Below are 21,409 nucleotides of genomic sequence, written 5' to 3'. Positions count from 1 at the left end.
GAATGACCAGATGTTCACCGCTACAGGAACAGTCTACAGTGAATTTAAACAGGACATCCGCTACAGTGCCGCCTACAGTACGCGTGCTACAGTACATCCACAGTACGTGTGCTACAGTGTTCAATCCTGTACGTCTATTTTTGATCCAATGGCTGACGGTACATGTCACGGGACTGTTCACCGGTGACATGCCCACAGCATGTCACTGGATCCCAGTCCGCTTCCTGGAACGTCGACTGGTGCGGCCGCCGCTTGACTGCTTTTCTGACCCGTGCTTCTCTTTCCTTTTTTTTTCTCTCTTTTTTCCCCTCTCGCTCCTCTTTTCTTTGTTTCTGCCGGGTGCCCCCGTCCTTTCTCTGGTTCGATCTGCCTCCAATGGAGAGGAGATCAGCGCGCTCGCCGTACTCTCGCCGTTCTGCTGTCTCTGCTGCTGGAGGGTTCGCTCCAAGACCGCCGGCCGCTGTTCCTCTGTGTGTCGCTGCTCCGGTTCACGCCCGTGGGTGGATTAGTGCTGCTTCTTCCGTTCGTGCCCGCGGCGTTCGTGCGCCACCCGGCGGAGGCCGTCCTCATTCAACATTTGCGGATGCCGCTGAGTCCACTGCCGGCGTTTGTGTGTCCCGCCGCCGGGGCCGTTCTCAGCAACCCGAGCACCTCGGTGGAATTTTCTCCCTTACCTTCTAACCCTGGCCGATCTCCACCTCCACCGCTCTCCTTGCCCTAGCCCCCTGCCTTGGCCTGTTCCCCGGCCTGATCTCCCCCGTCAAGCTCCGATATGGCCGCCTCTCGCTCAGCGGCGGCTGACTGTCCGAGGAGCCGGCGGTCGCGGCCCGGGTCTGCTCCTACTCCTACATCTCCGCCGTGACGGCGGGGTTCCTCCGTTCCTCCGCGTTGTAGTCCCTCGACTAGACATCGGGCGCCAAAACCAGCAGTGCCGCCCCCGGCAGGTCGGCCTCGGCGGTGGCACATCGACACACTGATATTGCCAAGCGGAGCTTTCCAGCGTCAGAGGACACCTTACCGGCCACTGCGTCACCCGCACCGCCTGCGCTCGCGCTTCCGCTCTCCTTGGACACGCTGGTCTGCGCCCGTCGGCGGGGTCGAGCAGCTTCCGTGGGAAACCTCAAGCGCGCGTCGCCGGACGTCGCCTCTGTGCCTTGGGCGACCTCCAGGGCGAAGAGATTTCTCGTCGGCCACGAACGCCACGCCGCGCTGGGGTCGTGGCTGCTGGAAGACGATGCCGCCGCCGTGGAGGAGGGGCCGGGCCGACCTCAGGCGTGACGCCTCGGTAGGGTCATGGTCGCTGGAAGACGCGGCCGCCGCCATGGAGGAGGGGCGGGCGCGACACGGAGCTGGCAGCCATGGGGGCATGAGGAGCCACGCCGGCCATCCTCCGGTGGGGGTGGCGCATGTAGCAGCACCGCGTTGCTCCTCCGTGAACCGCAATCGCCGTCGCCTAGGTCGGGTGTACTGTCGATGCGTCACAAAGTCGCACCTGGAGGAGCCAACTTGTTGTGCTCTAACACGGTCGACGCCAGGCACAAGATCTTCCTGGCCACTCCATGACGACGAGCACGGTGTGCGCGAGGGCAACGGTTAATCTGGCGACTACCGGCGCGGGAACTCCGGCGTGCAGGTGAACCATCCTTTCCCCGCCTTCCTTCCTTCCCTCCCTTGATCTGCTCATATCTTCTGTCTTTTATTTGACCTTTTCAGTTCAGTCATACAGGCAATAGCGTGTACAGATTCTGAACCGAACGATTTTCTTAAGCAGCATACATTGCTCTCAGGCGTTGCATGACTAATCTGAAACCTGAACTTTATATCTCTCTGACGACGAAGCTTTCCTGGTGAATTTGTGTGGTTCAGTTTTTCACTGCGTTCTCCATTTCATTCTTGCTTTTTCCTAATTTGTTCACCGCACGTTAAATTTGTATGATGATTTGCTTCCAGATCCAACGATAATTACGAGAACAGATCCAAAAACATAATGTATAACTTTTGATCCTGATATGAGTTGCATAAAAAGACATGTTTGGAAAATTTTATAGGTCCATGGCCAATCTGAATTCATCTTGAACTTTTGATTCTGTTATTCTCTTCATTTTTACAGTTGTGTGCAATGTGTTTTGTGCAGGTCTTAGTAAGTGCAGGTGGTGTTTCCGGCCAGCGGCGAGTCCAGCTGCCTTCTACGTCGCCTCATCTGGTATGAATTGAATTTCTGGACACGAAGCTGATGCAATGTAAAGTTTAGGATGCAACAAGGTCAGTACAAATGCATAGTTCATTTAATAACAAATAAAGAAGCAACCCTCTTTTTATGGCTAACTGATCGTTTCATTCTATTGCAGGGTGGCACTAGCACTGCTGAAGTAAATAAGAACAGGGGCCCCTCCTGCATGGTTTCGGTGAGCTTGGATAATGAAAACATTCGACCTTTACTGAACTTATTTCATTCAGTAAAAATATGTGAATTGAGGACTACATTGGTTCTCTTTTCTGTGGGTGGAGTGTTGTTTTTATGCATGGCATTCGTTTTAAAGGAATGCCTAGGTGTTATTTTTCCTCAACTGAACTATTTTGTAGCTTCAGTTAAATTTTGATTTGTCCCTACATTCATGTTCATAGAGAAATTGTATTATCATGTCCATCTAGAGTATGGTGCTTTGGTAAGGGTTTAGGAAGTTTCTACTGGTTCAGACATGGGGCATAAAAGTAACACTGCATGTCCTATGACTAAATGATATGTATCTAGGATGTAATTCGGTCGTTGAAAAGCCGAGGAGAGGTCTAAATATTTTATAACTTTTGTTTTCCTAGCTACTGGTGCATTACTCATGATTGTTGAATTAAATACCACACCCTTTTAAACTAAATATTAACAACATCAGAGAAGCACGATGTAATCAAGTAGGGAAGAAACTAGAATCTGCTACCCAATATTCCGCTTGATGTCAGATTCAGTTTGCAATTTTGGAAGTCCTACCAATTCATGCTTTTGAGTTATGACCAACATATCTACATATTTGTAGTATCGAAAAGTAATTCATTAATGTGTGCTCGTCCTTTTAATTGATTTCACTGATCTTTCATGTTTGCATCTGCCTGATGACTGATTGTTCTTTGTCTTCATTGTTACTTGGTTAGTTAGTTATAGCTGCAAGCAAATTGGAAAAGCATAGTATGTGCAATCAAAATTCAGTGCCAGTGATTCAATATAAATCGAGTCATGTTACTATGGTAAAGGAGACCCACTGCTTGAAGTTTCCATACTAGCACATGTGCTCCCCAATGAAAATTGAAGTCTTTAGTACAACCGGCTTGTGTGTTCCGCATGATTTTTCATGGGTCGTTGTTTTTTTCTTTCGAAGAGGGGAGCGAAGCACACAATCTTTATGTGTGGACTCCACTATTTTCTTTTCCTTTGCTCAATCCAGTTGTCTATGGTTGTCCAGAGATTTGTACTTTTACTCTTTTATATTTAGCCTTTAACATTCTTGCTATGCTGTAAGATGGAAATGCTTTCATGCGACCCTTGCATACTCTTATGAACACTTTAACTTAAAATTTCCAATGAAATAGAGTTGCAACATATCTTAGACTTGCACAATATAGGAAGTCTTTTATTTGTAAGATAGTTCGTTAATTCCAGGCTCTGTTTTATTGATTCTGAACATTTGCATATGTACTCCATTCTAAGGGTACGAACGGGATTACCAATGTTACTCCTGAGGAAATGAGAGGCATTGTTGAAGTTATAGGTGAAACGGGTTTTATTGATTCTGAACATTTCCATATGTACTCCATTCTAGGGGTACCAACAGGATTACCAATGTTACTCCTGGGGAAATCAGAGGTATTATTGAAGCTACAGGTGAAAGGGGAAGGTTTCGGTATTATACCTGGACCTGGATGAATTTACAAGCTCTTACTTTTATTTAGAGATTGTTTAAATGTTGCAAGCAACTTCATGCTTCAGATTTCTGTTCAGGTCTACATATTATAATTCAGTTTTCTTGCTCGCAAGAAATTGGCGATATTATGTGTTCGATATATCTTTGTGTAAACTTTCTATCTCAAGGTTAATACCTAGCACTTGAAAACAATTAATAGTGGTGGTTTAGGGTTAATCAAGCTTATGCTGATTCAATCATCCGCTTTTAGTTCTGAAGAGATAGTTGCTGATCAGAGGGGATTGGGGCAAAATATAATTTATTAAGAATGTGAGGTTTCCTTTTTATTGGTACTGTGATTAACTTCCGCTTTTACGGGCATGAATTGAGTTTTGTCAAGAGGTTGCTGTCTCTTCAATTGATGCATGCATGAGAAGGTATACCATGAAAGGGGTTTCACATTGTTTCTAGATTATTGGAGTGCCTACGTTTTGTGAGAATATAGTGGATTTACCTTCTTGACTGATTTTCATCATTTCACATATCAAGGTCTTAGGTGGATATTTTGGGGTTCAACTGATGATCCAAGAGGATGTGCATGAACATAATTCTTTGTCTCCAGAGACATACTAAGAGCAGAAGCATACTACTTTGTATAGTACAAGCAAGATGCTACCTACATAGGACCGACAATCAGCGCTGAAATACTACCTTTTGCATTAAGCAACATTATTGACACTGTTGTTCAGCCAAAGGCACGAAAAGAGTAAAATCAAAGAAGTTTTCTCAGCAATAGACACTGGTGGTGTATAAATTATGTATTATAGTTTCAGTTTGATCGGAAATTCAATTCGGCTCCCGGGTGCGTATGCTCCCTCTATCAACAAAACATATTTCGAAGTGTGAAAAAATTATGACAAAAAATTCTACATGTGCATCTCCATAATATATGTGCGTGCGTCAAGTTTCACGAAAAAATAATAATTTTTGTGGCTTATGTAAAAGAGAAAACTTATCCGTGAAAAGTATTGTTTTAGCACTGAATTTTGTCTTTTTTACACACGTCACATGATAAGTTTATTTTTTATGAAACGACTTTGTAAGCGTGTAGCACCTGAAGATGTACATATAGAATTTTTGTTTCAATTTTTTTAAAATTTAAAATATGTGTAAGATGCATTTGAAAATATAGGGAGCATATGCTCCCATGTTCCAAAACACCACTCCCCAGTTTGATGTACAATATAAGTTAGTACACGAATATCTAACTGTATGCAACATAGTTTCCATTTAGTATGTTTGGGGAGTATGTAATGCAACATAGCTTCCCCAGTGTCTGAAGTTCTTTCTAGGATGATCAGTCCTTCATCTTGATAGCTAGCTCTGAAATGCATATAAGATCAATGGTATGTATACATTTTGTCTGTATAAATGATGTGATGTGTAATCAGTCGTGTTTCGTCATTCACTGCTTAAAAATTATGATGGCTGCAACCTACGATTCGATGTACTATGATTATTCACATCCTCTGCATTTCCACTATGTGTAAACTTCTCACCCAGTTGTTAAGTGATGTTTGCCCTTCTTCCATCTTCAGGGGTCTTATCCTGTGCAGTTGGGATCATACGGGCCCAACTCATCCTTATACAGTGTCCACCAGTTTGTTATACTGAAGTTTTATCTTGTGATACCAATGCTATGGTGATAGCCGACCTATGATTCATCTTGGTAGTTAAATATGAAACGTCCGTATAATTGGTAGTATGTATTGCAGATATGTGTAACTTTGTATTTTGTGTGAATAAATGTTATGGTGTGTACTACCTGTCATTGCAAGGTAAGTTTACCCTCTACATAACGATGGAAATTGTTGGCGAACAAGCACCAGTTGACAACTGACAGGGCATCGGCTACTCCGGAAGTCCGGAATTGTCTTGCTGCTGCTTTGCTTTAGTGCCTTTCTACTAGCTTGCAATCCCCTCGATTTCCCTTTAACACTCGCGCTATCCATTCTCATTATCTCTTCTACCGCTACCCGTTGGCTGATTCGCACCTCCACCGTGTTCTCCCCGCCGGCCCCTCACGCCGTGGACATTTTCAAGAGTAAAGGAGACCGGTAAAGAGCACTATGAGAGTGGGGGAAGAAGATAAAAATAACAGCAAAAAGATGAATTTGACCTCAGGAACCGAGACAAACTTTTTTTTAAGAGTCTAGCGACCCTATTTAAGCTACTATCCATCCCTCTTCCTACCATCATTTGTCCTCTGAAATTAGTGGTTATTGTTTCATGAAATTGATACTGTGTTGACAGCTTTAGAGAAGATGCTTCAACTTAAAATCCACCCAGTGACTTTTTCCATGACCCATACAGTGTGTCGGCTACAGTGGTTTTCGCCCACTGGAAACCGTTGCTCCCATGCACTTCCATCTGATGACCTGCAATGATCTGTAGCCGATATGGTAGCACAGTTACGGGATATGAGCACAAGCTACTCAAAAGGTGCGATCTCTAAGAAGGGAGTACTTCATAATACAGTGTGTGTGTTTCAATGATGTACATGCATTTTGGATTCAAGCATATTATGGTGTTCCGTATGTCTATCTAAGATTGCCATTTCAAAAAAAAACTAAAATTGTGTGTATATCTAAGTTAGCGATTTTTTTTGGCTTTTAGATTTACATGGTTACAACGTCACATGTATCAGGTTCAGAAACTGACATACAAATCAAAGTTCAATGGTTTCTAAATAAGATCACCTGAAAACATCTTATTTAGAAATCACATACTATTATTTTTGTGCTCGCAATGTTTTGAAAGTAAAGAAGATAATACCTCTACCTATTCACATTGTTTATGTTTTCAGCTCCCTATATTATCTGTTCTGCTTTCATGGCTGTTTTCCTCTATTGCCAGTTCAAACACTAAGGTAAAAACAACTAAAAAATTATCCCATTTTTTGTTTAAGATTATTCTAAACATGTATTATAGTTTATGTAATGTATCCATGTTTTCTACAAATATTTTCATCAGTCAACCACTTTACTAGCGCGGCGTGCCGCCGCGCCCAATTTTTGCTAGTACTATACTAAACGTGAACAGGTTTGATTTTTCTCAGATTTTTGGATTTATTTTGAGTTCACATGGTGAAGACACGTAGGTGTTTATTGCACATTGTCTTTTGGTGTGCAGATGTTTTGGTGCGTGTGAGATTATTATGGGAACCATGGATTCAATGTATTTATTACTAACGCGTGTGTCGTTCCGTTGATATGCCGCTTCTGAGTTCAGCTTCTTTTGATGTTCACGCTGTGTGGCTTTGGCATTATACCAGCCTCTGCATTGTTCCAGTTGTTGTCGGCAGATTTATTGCCTACACGTAGCACCACAACTTTGCATGTTATCTTCACAGGTGGTCTCTCTCGAGAACTCCAGATTTCCCCTCTCTCTCTTTATTCATCCTCACAACGCCGAAGCAAATTCCTCTTCTCTCTCTCAGTCCATTGCCTCCCCAATTATCCCCGTGCTCCTGCTGCAATCGATGGAGAACCGACTGGTGGGGAGGTTCCTCCTGCTGGTCGCCGTCGCCGTGGTGGGCGACTTGCCCGTGGGCAGATGCTCCCTGCTCCGTTTCCGCCGCCGGCCGGTGGTGCCTCTCCCCATTACACCCAAATCCTCGGCTGCCGCCGCCGTCGCCCCTTCAGCCGGCCTTGATGCGCCTCTGCTCCAAGCTTGCCGCGCTGCTCCGGAGGTCTGGCCCCTTCGCCGCCACCGCCGCCGCCGCCAACGGGATGGAGGAGGCCACAGCGGGCACGCTACGCACGCGCGTCTGCATCATCGGCAGCGGGCCAACCGTGCACATGGCACCGAGCTCAGGTCCGTGCTCTTCGAGGGCTGTTTCGCCAACGACATCGCCGCGGGAGGCCAGCTCACCACCGCCACCGATGTCAAGAACTTCCCGGGCTTCCCCGATGGCATCCTCTGCATCGACCTCATGGACCGCTGCCGTGCCCAGTCTGTGAGCGCTGGGACCAACTTCTTCTCCAAGACCATCACCTCCGTCGACTTCTCCGCCCGCCCCTTCCGCGTCTCCTATGACGACACCGTCGTCCATGCCGACTCCGTCGTCATCGCCACGGGCGCTGTCGCGCGCCGCCTCCATTTCGCCGGCTCCGACGCATTCTGGAACCGAGGGATCTCCGCCTGCGCCGTGGGCGACGGCGCCGCGCCCATCTTCCGGAACAAGCTCATCGCCGTCGTCGGCGGCGGGGACTCAGCCATGGAGGAGGCCAACTTTCTCACCAAGTACGGCTCGCGCGTCTACATCATCCACTGCCGCGACGCCTTCCACGCCTCCAAGATCATGCAGGCCCACGCTCTCTCCAACCCCAAAATCCAGGTCGTCTGGTACTCCGAGGTCGTCGAGGCCTACGGCGGCTCGGACGGTGGCCCCTTGGCGGACGTCAAGGTGAAGAACCTGGTCAGCGGCGAGGTGTCCAACTTCCAGGTGGCAGGTCTCTTCTTCGCCATCGGGCACGAGCCAGCGACCAAGTTTCTCGGTCCACAGCTCGAGCTCGACTCCGAGGGCTACGTGGCCACCAAGCCGGGCTCCACGCACAACAGTGTCAAGGGGGTCTTCGCTGCCGGGGACGTTCAGGACAAGAAGTACCGCCAGGCCATTACTGTCGCTGGATCAGGTATGTACTAAGCTATATTGAACCCTTAGCTTCTGTTTTTGTTGATCAGGATCAGGCCTTTATTATGTCTAAGTTGCCTTGATGATACTGCATTATAATTACCACTAGAAATCAGTGCCAATCATGGGTGTGCCATTTGGTTAAAATTTAGAATTAAGCTCTTTGATGCATCATGTTTTTCCCCATTTGTACAGTGAGCTCCAGCAGTATACAATCATGATACTGAATTAGTTGTTGTTGTATATTCTACAGAGCAAGACCGACAGAGACTAAATATGGTTTTGTCGTAGGTTGACAGAGTGTTGATTTAGTAAATCGGTGTGCTCTGAATTTACATATTAGGCCACCCAATGTGCATACGAATTGATGTTCAGACAATTCTTAGTATTCATCTCCTCCACAAGTCGAGACCCATCTAATAATGCCACTATTCACAAGCCTTGATGTGGTCACGATTCTCCAACATTGAAAAGAATAATGCACAAATGTCTCACCAGAGGCCCCTTTCTCAAGTTCACTATGCAGATTTCAGTTTTAGTTTTTGAAAGAGAAGTACCTATTAGTGTTTATTGTGGAATTTAATTTTCTTACTGTGGAATGGGATATTTGGATAACAGAGTACGCTTCCAAAAGATTTTTTTTGCTTCTTCACAAAATTTATAAGTTAGAAATTGAGATGCCTGTAGTATTTTTTTTAACAAGATAAATGAAGGGCATACGATGGAACCAAGAATTTATGCATTTTCAGTGCTGATAACAGTATGATTGTTATGGACCTGCTGACACGGCTGCTGCCAACTGTCAGACGCGGAAGCTCATGGAAAAGCATCACGATGGTGTTAAAAGAGATATTGTTCTCCATGCCATACCACATGTTTTTCTGCTGATGAAGATGAAATGTGAGGAGGTTTACTGCCACAGTACACATCTACATGGTTGTTCTTGAGCAAATATACCGTCTTTGTTGATAAATCTGAATATCTCCATGCGAGAACTACAAGGCATGAATATGACAGTGCACTGTCGCATTTACAAGCCATATAGTTCATCTAGCTGAGTGCTACATCTCACCCAAGTTCTTCAATGTGGCAGCCCAATTATTTATTGGCAGCTTTTTTTTGCTTGCCGAGCCTGATACCTACTTTGTATCTCTCTCGGATATATGTAGGTCTGTTCAAGAAAATATGCACATTTCGTGTGCATGTCAACCTAAAGTACTAGAGCATTCCTGTTGTTCTTTGATCAGCACCAGATGTTCATGTCCCTACATGCCCTGTTATCTATCTATTTCTTTTAGAGAATGGATACATAAGAGAGACTTGCAATTCACATACCTACGGTTCAGTTCGGTTGTGTTGTCTCCCAGGCAGTGCATTTGAAAATAAAAGGTCTACCTATGAACACTTATATTTTAATCGATCTTCTTTGCCCATTGAAACTATGCTCGAATTATAGCTTAGCAGTATTAGTTATCTATGTGCTAGAAAAGCTTAAATATTTTTTAATCCCATTGTCATTAGTCTATAATACCTTTTATGTCATTTCCATGTGCGTTGAAGGTATAATATTATGTAGTAGAATCATGGAGGAGTTGGTTGTTTATGACTGGTGTGACAATCTCCCAAGGAGCACTGGGTAATAATGATATGGTGTTCATGTACATAGACCATGTTTGTATGGATAATAAGTAAAATATATGTCAATATATGTCTTTCCTTAATATAAAGTAATCTCATAATTCTGCAGAAAACAAAATGGTGTTAATGTATTATGGTTCCTAAATTAGTCTGTCTTTGGTCTGAAGGTTAAGAGGACAAGCCCAATGTAGTACTCTGCATGTCCAGCGAATGACAGTGTGCTACCATGGTCCATATCTATATTAGTCATTACACCAAAGCTCTGATTTTATGGTATGATCTTATATATTCATAATATTCTTTTCAGTGGCAATGCAAGAAGATTGGTGTTGACTGTAACTGCGTTGAAAAAAAAAACTCATCCCCGTGTTGATGCTTATAGTGCCCTGGGAGTTCATATATATCAGACGAGCTAAGGTAACCTTATTTTAAAAATTGATCTTTTCCATGAGGTTAACCAATTGATGATTGTGCTTTTATTTAAAGGTCCATGGTGCTTGGTTTGACATTATGTCTGTTATTATGGTAAGACATCTGCTGGAAGAGTTAGCTGCCATATTTGGATTGTACATCAATCAAGGTAGGTATTTTGTTATTCCATCTCAACGCTAATTACGGCACAATCAATTTTAAAGAATAAAAATTAGTTAGAATATTAACAGTAATAACTTATTCTCCTCACATCTACCAGAATGATGTACTTCCTAATTTCAATGTTCTCTGATGGTACGTAATTTTTGGTTGCTCCACAAGTTAACTTTCAAAATTAATATATATTTGCTTATAATAATGTTGCCAATAGAGGAGTAGGGTTGATGCAACAGTTACTGTGATTTCAGTTTTTTCTTGGAAGTGAGCTTTTGTTTTGGTTGGAGTTTCTCTTTTATGTCATGGTTTTAGCATAATGAGTCTCCTTTTACGATTCAGATATGTAGATGTTACAAAAATATGATCTGTCCATATGTCCCATCGTCCAAGGATGAATGTCCAGGGTGAGCACCACGGCAGCGCCTTTCCCTGCTGGTAGGCCCAGAAACTGTAGCATGTCCTGGCGAGGACGAAGAGCATGTCAGTGCCCACAGCTGAGCCTTCTCCTTCTCCGATTCATTTCTAGCTACAGATCCCTGCGACGAATATGGAGGACCCTTTGATTTAGAGATGATATCCCCAAAATTTATAGCAGAACATATCCCTGTAACAATTGCCAGTAATCATCTCATTAAAGGGCATTTTGCTTTAGAGATGAGATCACCAAAATTTCTATGAAATATCTTTTTTACCCCCGAATTTCTGAATTCAAAGAAACTCTTAATAGTTATGTATAAAATTATAATACTTTTGTTCTTTGCGAAGTCGCAATGTCTGTTGGTGATCTGTTATTGCTAAAGCTTAATTCAAGAGGACGTTATCTCGCCATTTTTTCACATCATTGCTTTCTCAAGGAACTACATATATGCATAGTCTTTATTGCGGGTGTGAGATCAGGGAGATCATCCGAGGCAACACACCTAGCATGGATGACCTCAAATGGTTCTGATTATATTATGGCTTAATTAGTTCCATTTAAATATTAACCTTAAATGTTTTTGGGTGCAGATATTGCTCATACATATACATGTGCATTACCTATCATGAGACAAACAGAGAATTGCCAATATCTATGTGTCATGATATCCATTTTGTTTAATAATTGTACTGCCAAACGGTATGCGCCATCATATGTATGTGTTTAGTAGGCAACCTTTCAATATCTGTCATAGCATAGTCTTCTTATATATCTTTTCGTAATAGTGTGATTTTAGAGAGCTTTTTGCATAAAGATTGAACTTAAATCTGTGCAAATCATATGTGTTCAGAGGGCAGTAAAGAGTGCTCTTGACTGTCATTTTCAGTTCTTTATATTTTTTATTTCTCGCTAACATACAAACTATCTAGAAATTATTTGATGTTCTTAGTCATGTATAGTAGTATTTAGATTTGAATGAAAGGAAGAATTGTGTTTTTTATCATGGTTTGTTGGCCTCCATGAAAAGACTCGGTACTGAAAAGGTTAATCCTAGGGTTAGTTTTCCAGGGGATTTTACATGTGTCTGCTATATATGCTGGGAAAAATTGCTTGAACTTAAGCGATCTGAAGTCATAGAAGTTGCACTTCTGTTCTTTCTACATAATTACCTGCTATTGACTTGCTAAATGAACAATGCAGTTTGAACCTATTTGAGCTTCCAGTAGTCAGCTATATATATAGTTCTCTGGGGACTTTGGTATGTTCACCTAGGTAGGCCGCATTACCTTTCTGCATAAAAGCTCAAGATTTATGTTAGATTTTTGAGTTTTGAAAATATGTTTCATGTGTTCTTAAAATTCAAAGAATTAGTGGAACTTCATCCTTACGTGACCATCAGGTTGTTCAGTCCTGCATGCATTGCATTATCTAGGGTACTGGACACATCTTTTCAGTTGCTTATCTAGATGCAATCAGGCAACCTAGATCAGGTTTGCCAAAGACGTCTCACAACAATCGATATGACACTACGAGTGTATTACTTACAACAATCGACATGACAGTATGACAGGTCGGCGCGGCGTGCCGCCACGCCCATTTCTGCTAGTATATATAATGAATGAACGTGTACCACTTCTAGTAGCGTACAAATATATGCAACTTTTATTTTCGAATGAAAAAAATGAAATAACAGGCGGTCGGTGGCGGGGGAGGGGGGGTGCTGCACCCCTCAAACCCTAAAGCAGCAGCGTTGTACGCGCGCCACGTAGAGGGCCTTTTGTCGCGGGTGGTAATACCGCCCGCGACAAAAGGGTCTGTCCCCTGCGCGCCCCAAGCCTGCCACGTGGTGGACTATATGTCGCGGGTGGTAAGCGACCCGCGACAAAAGGTCTACCTTTTATCGCGCCTTTGTTGTCGCGGCTGACCGCCCGCGACAAAAGGCCCTTACGACCCGCCATAAAAGCCCTGTTTTCCACTAGTGTTCATTCATATTCCTAGGAAGCATAGCGCACTATAATGGACGTCAAAGCTCTAATGCTTGCATAAATAACAAGGCCACTGATGAATACATTCAAAAAAAAAAATGCAGCGGCCGATTTCACAAAAAGTGAGCACTTATAGTATATAAACAATAACCACTTCACGCGTTAAAAAGGCATAGGATGCTATCCTAATCTTTTTCCAGCGTAGAAAGCAATACTGGCTTTTTGAGCACAACGTGTAGTACTGAAAACTTGAACTTAAAAAAAGGAAGTTCAAAGCTGGAGCACACGACTTAAATTGCCAAATCATAAAACAATGAAATTTTTCAAGGGCAATGCGTGTTTTGACTGTTGTGGCACAAAATACCCTGAATGAAGATATCCATTTCAGTTCCTGAATTTGTTCTATACTATCCTACGCTGCAGATGGGACTGGTCGAGGCAGGCGCAGCTCAACGTCTGCTCCACAGACTTGGTCTTGTCGTACACCTGGAACTTCTGTTCCATCTCCTTGACCTTCTCGTTCACCACAGAGGTGTCATGGTGAACTTCTCGCTTAGCCCAATCTTCTTGTCGATGGAGGCTACCTCTCCTTGCCAACAACGTCTTCGCCCAGGGTGAGACCCCTGGCAAGCACTGACAACATCTTCAGCCTTGTGAATCACATTGTCACCACCGACTGCTACTCTCATTCCACTGATCTGAGAACATAATATAACATTCAATTCAAATTTTCGGCAAGATTAAACAAAATACTGAAATGTTGCCTATGCTACTACTAAAGTAAGGTTGGCAGTAACATAAATCCAACTCTGGTGCATGAACCCAGCTGTACCGCACTAAACACTCTCAAAACGTGGACCATCTGAAAGCCAAAATATGAATACATGTAGTTGACCATAATACTACATGGCATAAAATATCTTAATTCTAAGGAAAGCATGGACCATAACCCCAAATTATTGTTAATATAAAATTATGCCTATCAAAAATAGTTTATACAAAATTTAACTACTAGGATCATTGTCTTTTTTGGGGTCCTAACTTTCTAAATTGAGTGACAGAAATAGATTTTTTTTGTTAAAGGACGCTATATCAAACAATTCAGTTTTTACGTCAGAAAATCTATACCTAATAATAAAGGAGCTAAGGTTTCTGCCAAAATTTTCGTCAACGTTTTTTTTGGACCGTTTTGCCCTCCCACCAAACCGCATATAACTCAGTGCCATTACATACCGGTTCATCCTAATTTTTTCCCCATCCCGAAAGAACCCACCGTGCATTCTAGAACGCGCGTGGAGGAGCTTCCGCTCGACGAGACAACAGGGGAGGCTGATCCGATTGACAAGTCCCTCCTACCTCTGGCCCCTGCCTTTTTCCGCTAGCACGCCGTTCTCGCCTCCCTCTCTGGAGGAGGACAGCTTCCTTCAACCTCCAGCCGAGCCGCTGGCTTCATCCCACTAACCCAGGCACGACCGTTGCTGCCGTCGGCTGTGCTAGATTTGTTTTGGTTTTACTGCTAGGGAGGAAACAGGCGCGGGAGCTGTCGCCCCTGGTCGCGCGCGAGAGGCGGAGGACATGCACGTGAGGCGTTGATGGGGAATCGAGCGACGGGGTGGAGGGGGCCGGGTCGCCTGGCGAGGTTAGGCAGTCTGCGGCGGAGTAGGATTACGGCCGGAAGAGATGACGCGATTTGGGAATTTCTGCCCCCTGCACGATGCGGGTGGCGCCAATGGCGGAGGGGATGTGGTGCTGCTGCGTGTTGGGCTGGGTCGTACGGGGCTTGCTGCGACTCGAACGCTCCAATGAATCATCCGTGATGGCATTTCTCCTATTGCCAAATCTAGCTGTGGATCCGCCTCAACCTGCAGACACACCGTCAGTTCTACCAGATCCAGCAGGGGATAGGAACAGATGCCACCGGACGAGGAACCGTTTTTTCAGCCGTTCGGGGAGTTTCCGCGTTGTGTCGTGTTCGTCCACCGATCGCTGGGCCGATCACTTCCTACCGTTGCAGCCCAACACATTCAGGTACGGGTATTTTTTTTGCGTCATTAGTCCCACATCGATTTTCTATAGCGAATCTGACCAGTTTATATACACAAGTTTTTGGGTTACAGCAAGCTGCTACAAGCAGCATCAATCGGAAGCAAATTAAAGAAAGGAATTGAAAAGGAGCTCTGCGGGATCAGAAAAGAATTTGGGAAATCGGAGAATAAAAGGAAAGAATTTGGGAAAAGAGGGCTGGCGCGGACGCGCAGTCCCCGGGCGTCGAGGACGACGAGCGCAGGTAGGGGCAGAGGTTGGCGATGGAGTGCAGCGCAGCTCCCTCACGGGAGGGGACGCGCGTGAAGGGGAACGGATGTACGCGATCGGAGGGAGGCGCGAAGGCAACGCGCTCGGGGCGGCGCATGGTGCGCGGGGCGGCCGGACGAGGGTAGGGTGGCTTCGCGAGGCCGGTAGCTCGAGGAACGCCGGCGCGTGGAGCTCGGAAGTGAGGCGAGCGAGAGAGGGGCGGCGGAGGAGCTCGTCCTCAATCGTTTGGTGGGCGAGGACCGAGCGGCAGGGGGGTGGCTGCAAGATTGTGTCCAGGGTTTGCTCCGGGTTGTTGGGCCACCGTGGGCCAGATGAGGCAGCTCCGGCTGGGCCTGGCCGGGTGGGAGCTCTTCTCCTTTTTTATTTAAAACATTATTTTATTTCATTTCTGTATGTTTTAAAACTGCTTTCAAATAAGTGGAAGGTCTTCTCCTATTTTTATTCAAAATATTTTCATTCTATATGATCTAAATAATCATTCAATAAAAATCAACAGTATCTATAAAGTTTTTTAGATCTTCGACATAGTAGGTTCTCAATCGGTAATCCCTGACTTACGGAGAGATTGGGTTACGGAAACCATACGGGCCAACGTGGGTTGCATTCGTTGGTTGGAATTTGATCCTCCCCTGAAAAACCGGAGCTGACCTTGGATTTCTGCCTGTGTTGGTTGAGTCTGTATAACTTTTCCGTAAAATAATTCTGTATGTGTAGCATTACTCGTTCTCAATTAGGGATGACATGTTTATCTCAGCAGTAACAACTGCACCACCTTCAGGAAAACCTTCTAGGAGTTTTCCAAGTCTCAATAATGCGACGGCAACTCTCAATGACGGTTCTTAATTGTCCGACAGTTGCTCATTGTGTTACCCGGTGCAACGCACGGGCACATTTGCTAGTATTATACAATGACTTCCACTCTAATGGTACTGGCGACATGAATAGTTGACCCGAAGACTTCGATCACTCAACGAGCAAAGCACTAGCTAACATCCTTTCATATGCACCCGGGATCAGTTTTGGTTTTCTGGAGCGGACAGGGTGTTTCTGCACCCGGGTGCATATGCACCCTTTATTTGAAATACATATTAAATATATTTACAAATGTCAAAAAATATAAATAAAATTGCCGCATGTATACCTTGACATGTTACATGCTCACAAAGTTGTCTCAGTAAAAATCAAGATGTTTTGTACCCTGTGCAAAAAAGACAAATTTTTAGTGCTAAAATAGTCTATTTCTCGAGGCATTATTTGTCTTTTTTACACAGGGTATAAAAATTGTCGGTTTTATGTGAAACTTTACGTGCACACATAGAACATGTCCCTCTACATGCTAAATTTTTTTCCTAAACTTTTTATGTTTTTGAAATATGTTTTATACATACCGGGTGCATATGCACCCGGGATCAGTTTTGGTTTTCTGGAGCAAAGTAGCTTATTGTGTCTGTAATCTGAAACAACCTGACGTGCAAAGCACTAGCTAGCATCCTAAGAAACCAAAAGATATCCATATCCTTCCTATTTCTAGCTCTTTGCCTTGACAAACTAAATCATCCATTAGTATCGCATCCATCATTCGTATCAGTAGCGGCTCTTATCCTTCCTAGCATTAATCCATTAGCTCCGTTACTAGTTCATATATCAGTACAACTAGAGGGAAAAATCAGCACCTTCTGATGACATACACGCAACGTTCTGAAAATGAAAGGAGCTCTACTGGATGTCTGAAGATGAGGAAGGAGAGGCTTCAGTAGAGGTTAAAATTTTGAACTAGCGGTGCAAAGTCCAGAGATTTGGAGTCGAGAACGAGGACACCACCTGCTTGCTCGCGCGCCACCTCGCCGCCGATTACCGGTTCTTCATCATCCGCATCTTCCGCCGCTCCACCGTCTTCTCCCCTGTGCCGCCCACGTCAGGGCGCTTCCATCCGGTCTCCGGACATGGTGGCCACGCTGTGGTCGTGGTAAAGCGCGCCCAGCACCGGCCCGCCGCCCACAACCAATGGCCGCGGCAAGGGACGCCCCAAGTTCTGGCGCTGCTGCTGCCCTGGCAGTGGCACCGGTGGCGGAGGGTTGTACTGGTGCATGGCCCGACTGATCCCTGCAGATCGTCTCGCCTCGGCACCGAACATCGTGCTCGCCTGCCAGAGACAAGGCCGCGCTGGCGTCCTGGAGCTCACCGGCGGCAGAGTCGTAGGTGGCGTCGCGGGTAAATGGGGAAGACTTGCAAACCTAGGGTTAGATTTATTTTTTAGACTACAAACGGATACGATGGGCTCTATTGGGCCGGCCCTCTCTACTCAACCTGTGGGAATGTGCCATCGCGAGGGCAGCAGTAGGATTTCTACTTGTGCTCTTTCTAGCAGCAGTATAAAGGATTATGCACCATTAGATTGACTAATTTCCCTTAAAAAAATTAGATTGACTAAAATGGACGGCCACAATTTATTTGAGGGTACCACAAAACACCTCCCCTGGAAACCTGAAAGTCTGGCTCTGAAACAGTGTATGGGCCAAAATACCCGGCATGGTGTGAAGGTTGTTTTGGGTAAAATTTCATCACTTCCAATAGCACTGATGCCTACGGGTGTCTTAACCCTCGTGGGGGTGCTATTGTGGGTATACCTCTTGGGGGCGTCGTAGTGAACCTCCGGCGAGCCATATTCTTTTCCATTTATCTTTGATTTGTTTTGTAAAAGGGTATTCTGATTACTGTATCGGTTCAGTTCTTCGGTTTTATCGATAAAGCGGGGGTATGCCTGTTTCGAGCAACGTGGCATTGCTCAATTCACGATAAACTCAATTGTACATTTACTGTCTAAAAAAATGAAGACCTGGTTCTGTAATTCATATGAAAAAGGTGTAAGTTTTTATTTCACAAGCATGTCAAGTATTTTGGAACCTAAGATGTAGGAATATAGCTTAGAGCATCTCCAAGATCTCCACTTTATTTGCTCGATTCCATTAAAAACTGCAGTTTTAGCAATCTTCTCTTGCAGCATTGGTACATGTAGTCCCCAAAATAATTTAGACAACTTAATAAAACCTCCCCCACCTCTCATGTTTGTGAAGTCTATACCCATACCCTAAACCGAGAAATACAGATGCTGGAGACGCAACTAACGCGTGGTTTTATTTCAACCGTGCAACAACACCCTTCTCGCAGTGTTCGCGACCCTTGTTCGCCTTCTCCGATGTTGCTGCTACTTCTCGAGCGTTTTTTACACCTTTTTCGTGACCCTCTGTGATGTTTCCTTTGCTTTCCTGCCTACCTTCCCAATCACCTGTATTATCGATGCCACCGTCTACGTTCGTTTTTAGCCCTGCCTCCACCATCCCTGCTACTAGCTGTCACATCCCGAAATTTTCGAAATTTGGGAATGTAAAATAAAAATAAATTTGATGCTTGATTGTTTGAACTTGATTGAAAATTTACAGAGAATTAAAACTTTTTGAAGTTATTTTAAATTATTTTCCAAAATGGAGTTTTCATAAATCTTAGTTACAAAAGAATTGCCAACAATACTCTATTTTGTTAGGAGGTTTTGAAATTTATAAAATATTTTATTTGAGAAAACAATTTAAACCCTAAAAGGGCACTATAGCCACATAGACATGTATATCAAATTTTGGTTTTATAAAGTTTATATTTTTATCCCAAATTTGATCTCATATTAGAGTATTTTTCATGACGAATCCAACGATATCTTATTTGTTTTTTTTCTGATAATTTTTAACCCTCCAAAATGTATTTTCTTTTTCAAGTAAAAAAAAGAAAAAAAAGAGACGTGTGAGCCAGGCCGGCCGGCCCAGGCCAGCGCGCAGTACGCGCGAGGCCAGCACCCGCCCAGCTCGCCCCGGCCCACCCTCCCACGCCACCCGGCCAACCCGAGCTCGCCCCCAGCCCAAGGTGCAGCCCCTAGGCATTACATTGTACTAGGCATACACGCGCGCAGCGCCCTTTCCCAATCCTTCTCGCGCGTAGCGCTGCTCCAACTATGTTCTGTCCGGTCCCGAGACGTAGCTGTTTCGCGGCCTCCACTCGCGACCCAATATCCGCAACCCTATTTGGAAAACGCCGCGACTCGACGCATCTCTCGTCCGGTAATAAATTTATTTTCGTACGTAACTTCGTAATTTTATATCCTTAGATCTAAATCTCCGTTTAGAATAGTGGTTCTTTCGTTAAGTTTGTAATTATATTTTATACAACTTTCATGTAGGAAGTTTTTCCATCCGAGCAACTTGTTCGGCAACTTTTCGTACACCATTAGAACTGTAAGGTCTAGTTTTGTAAAATCCATATCTTGAGTTCTACACGTCGATTTTCGACAAACCATATACCGTTGGAATCAGCAAATCACGCAGATCATGTTAGACATTTTGCATGGCACTTTCGTCCACTTTATTTTTGCGATACCCCTTTGATTCGCAACATCGTCTATAAAATAAATCCTACAAACTTTTTCTGAGAGATTCTTTTGGCGATACGCTTGTAATGGAATTCTCTACAATTTCCGTGTAGAAAGTTCTTCCATCCGGAAAACTTCTTCTAATAACTTTTCGGAAAAGTGCAGTCCTATAACTGGTTTCGACATAGTTCCTTTAGCCAAAATATCCTTATGATCATACCCATCTTCCAGGACCAGCTATAATTCTTTATCATGTTCACAGATAATGCATAGCTTACCCATGCGTTGTCTAGTTCATATTATTCAAATAACAATTAAGTTATTTGAGTAAAGTGTGACATGCCTTAATTTAAATTTTTACCTTGTTTTAGTAGGGTGGAGATACTCTACCCCATATTACATGTGATGAACCTTTGTTATCTATTAGGCTCCGCGAACCAAATCCTGATATCATTCATGCCTATACAACCTCATATCATTCAACCATTTCACTTAGTTCGAACTATTCAACTTTCAAATGAGTTATTTGAGTAGTTCGATATATCGTTAGTTCATACACAATGCTATGTGTGATCTTGTCTACTTTGATAAGTGTTGTCACACTATGTCAATTGCATAAGCCTTGTTTTACAGTACTCCATCCAATAGCACCACTGACCAAAATATTTGAATCACTTTGCAAATATTTAAATTCAAATATGAGGATTTGAGTAATTTGGCATAACTTAAAATCTATAAATCATTATAAGTTGATCCCTTTGGAAAATAATCATATTGAAACTCCATAACCAGTAGAACTTCTGTTTAGTTTAGTTGAATACTTCCATCATGCTCAAGTGTTCAAATCCATCCAAATCATATTATCCTAGTCCATAGTATTCAATTAACAATTGAGTTATTTGAGTAAATGGTGACAATCTTAACTATAGACTTTTCCTTGTGCAAATGTTGTGTTGAGATACTCTACTACATAGCACATGTTTTGAACCCTTGATATTCATTAACATCTTTAACCTACATCTTCAACATCATTCATACATATTCAACCTTATGCCCACTAAATCTTATTGTTTTATATTGAATTATCCAATTTACAAATGAGTTAATCGGGTAATTTAATTTATCACAAATCCATACCCAATCCCATGTGTAATTCATACTATTTGAAGTAATTTTTGTCACACTTATTCAATAGTATTACCGTTACACTATTTGTCACTTATGTAATTCAATTCACATAAGCCGTTCCGAATTTTTTTTCATGCTTTTGTAAAGCATAAAGATTCTTCAATTATATCTCAGATAATCCAATTCTTTCTAATCATGTGACTTGTCATCCAAACCCTCACCACCTTATTTTGCAAGCCAAACCTCATGCCACACCTTAGTACCATAGAGCGATTTATAATTGTTGTCTTGTTTGATTATGCTGTTGTTGTTGAATGGTGTGTTTATGTTGTACTATAT

At 43.6% G+C, this 21,409-nt stretch overlaps 1 pseudogene; it reads left to right on the top strand.

Annotated features, from left to right (window-relative positions):
- Positions 1–7,603: 7,603 nt before the first annotated feature.
- The window catches only part of LOC124655867, a 33,123-nt pseudogene continuing 19,317 nt past the window's right edge, over positions 7,604–21,409 (top strand).

This window comes from Lolium rigidum, chromosome 5, assembly GCF_022539505.1.
Source record: "Lolium rigidum isolate FL_2022 chromosome 5, APGP_CSIRO_Lrig_0.1, whole genome shotgun sequence".
Lineage (NCBI taxonomy): Eukaryota > Viridiplantae > Streptophyta > Magnoliopsida > Poales > Poaceae > Lolium > Lolium rigidum.
Note: the sequence above shows the minus strand (reverse complement) of the source record. Positions and strands in the feature narration are given on the sequence as shown.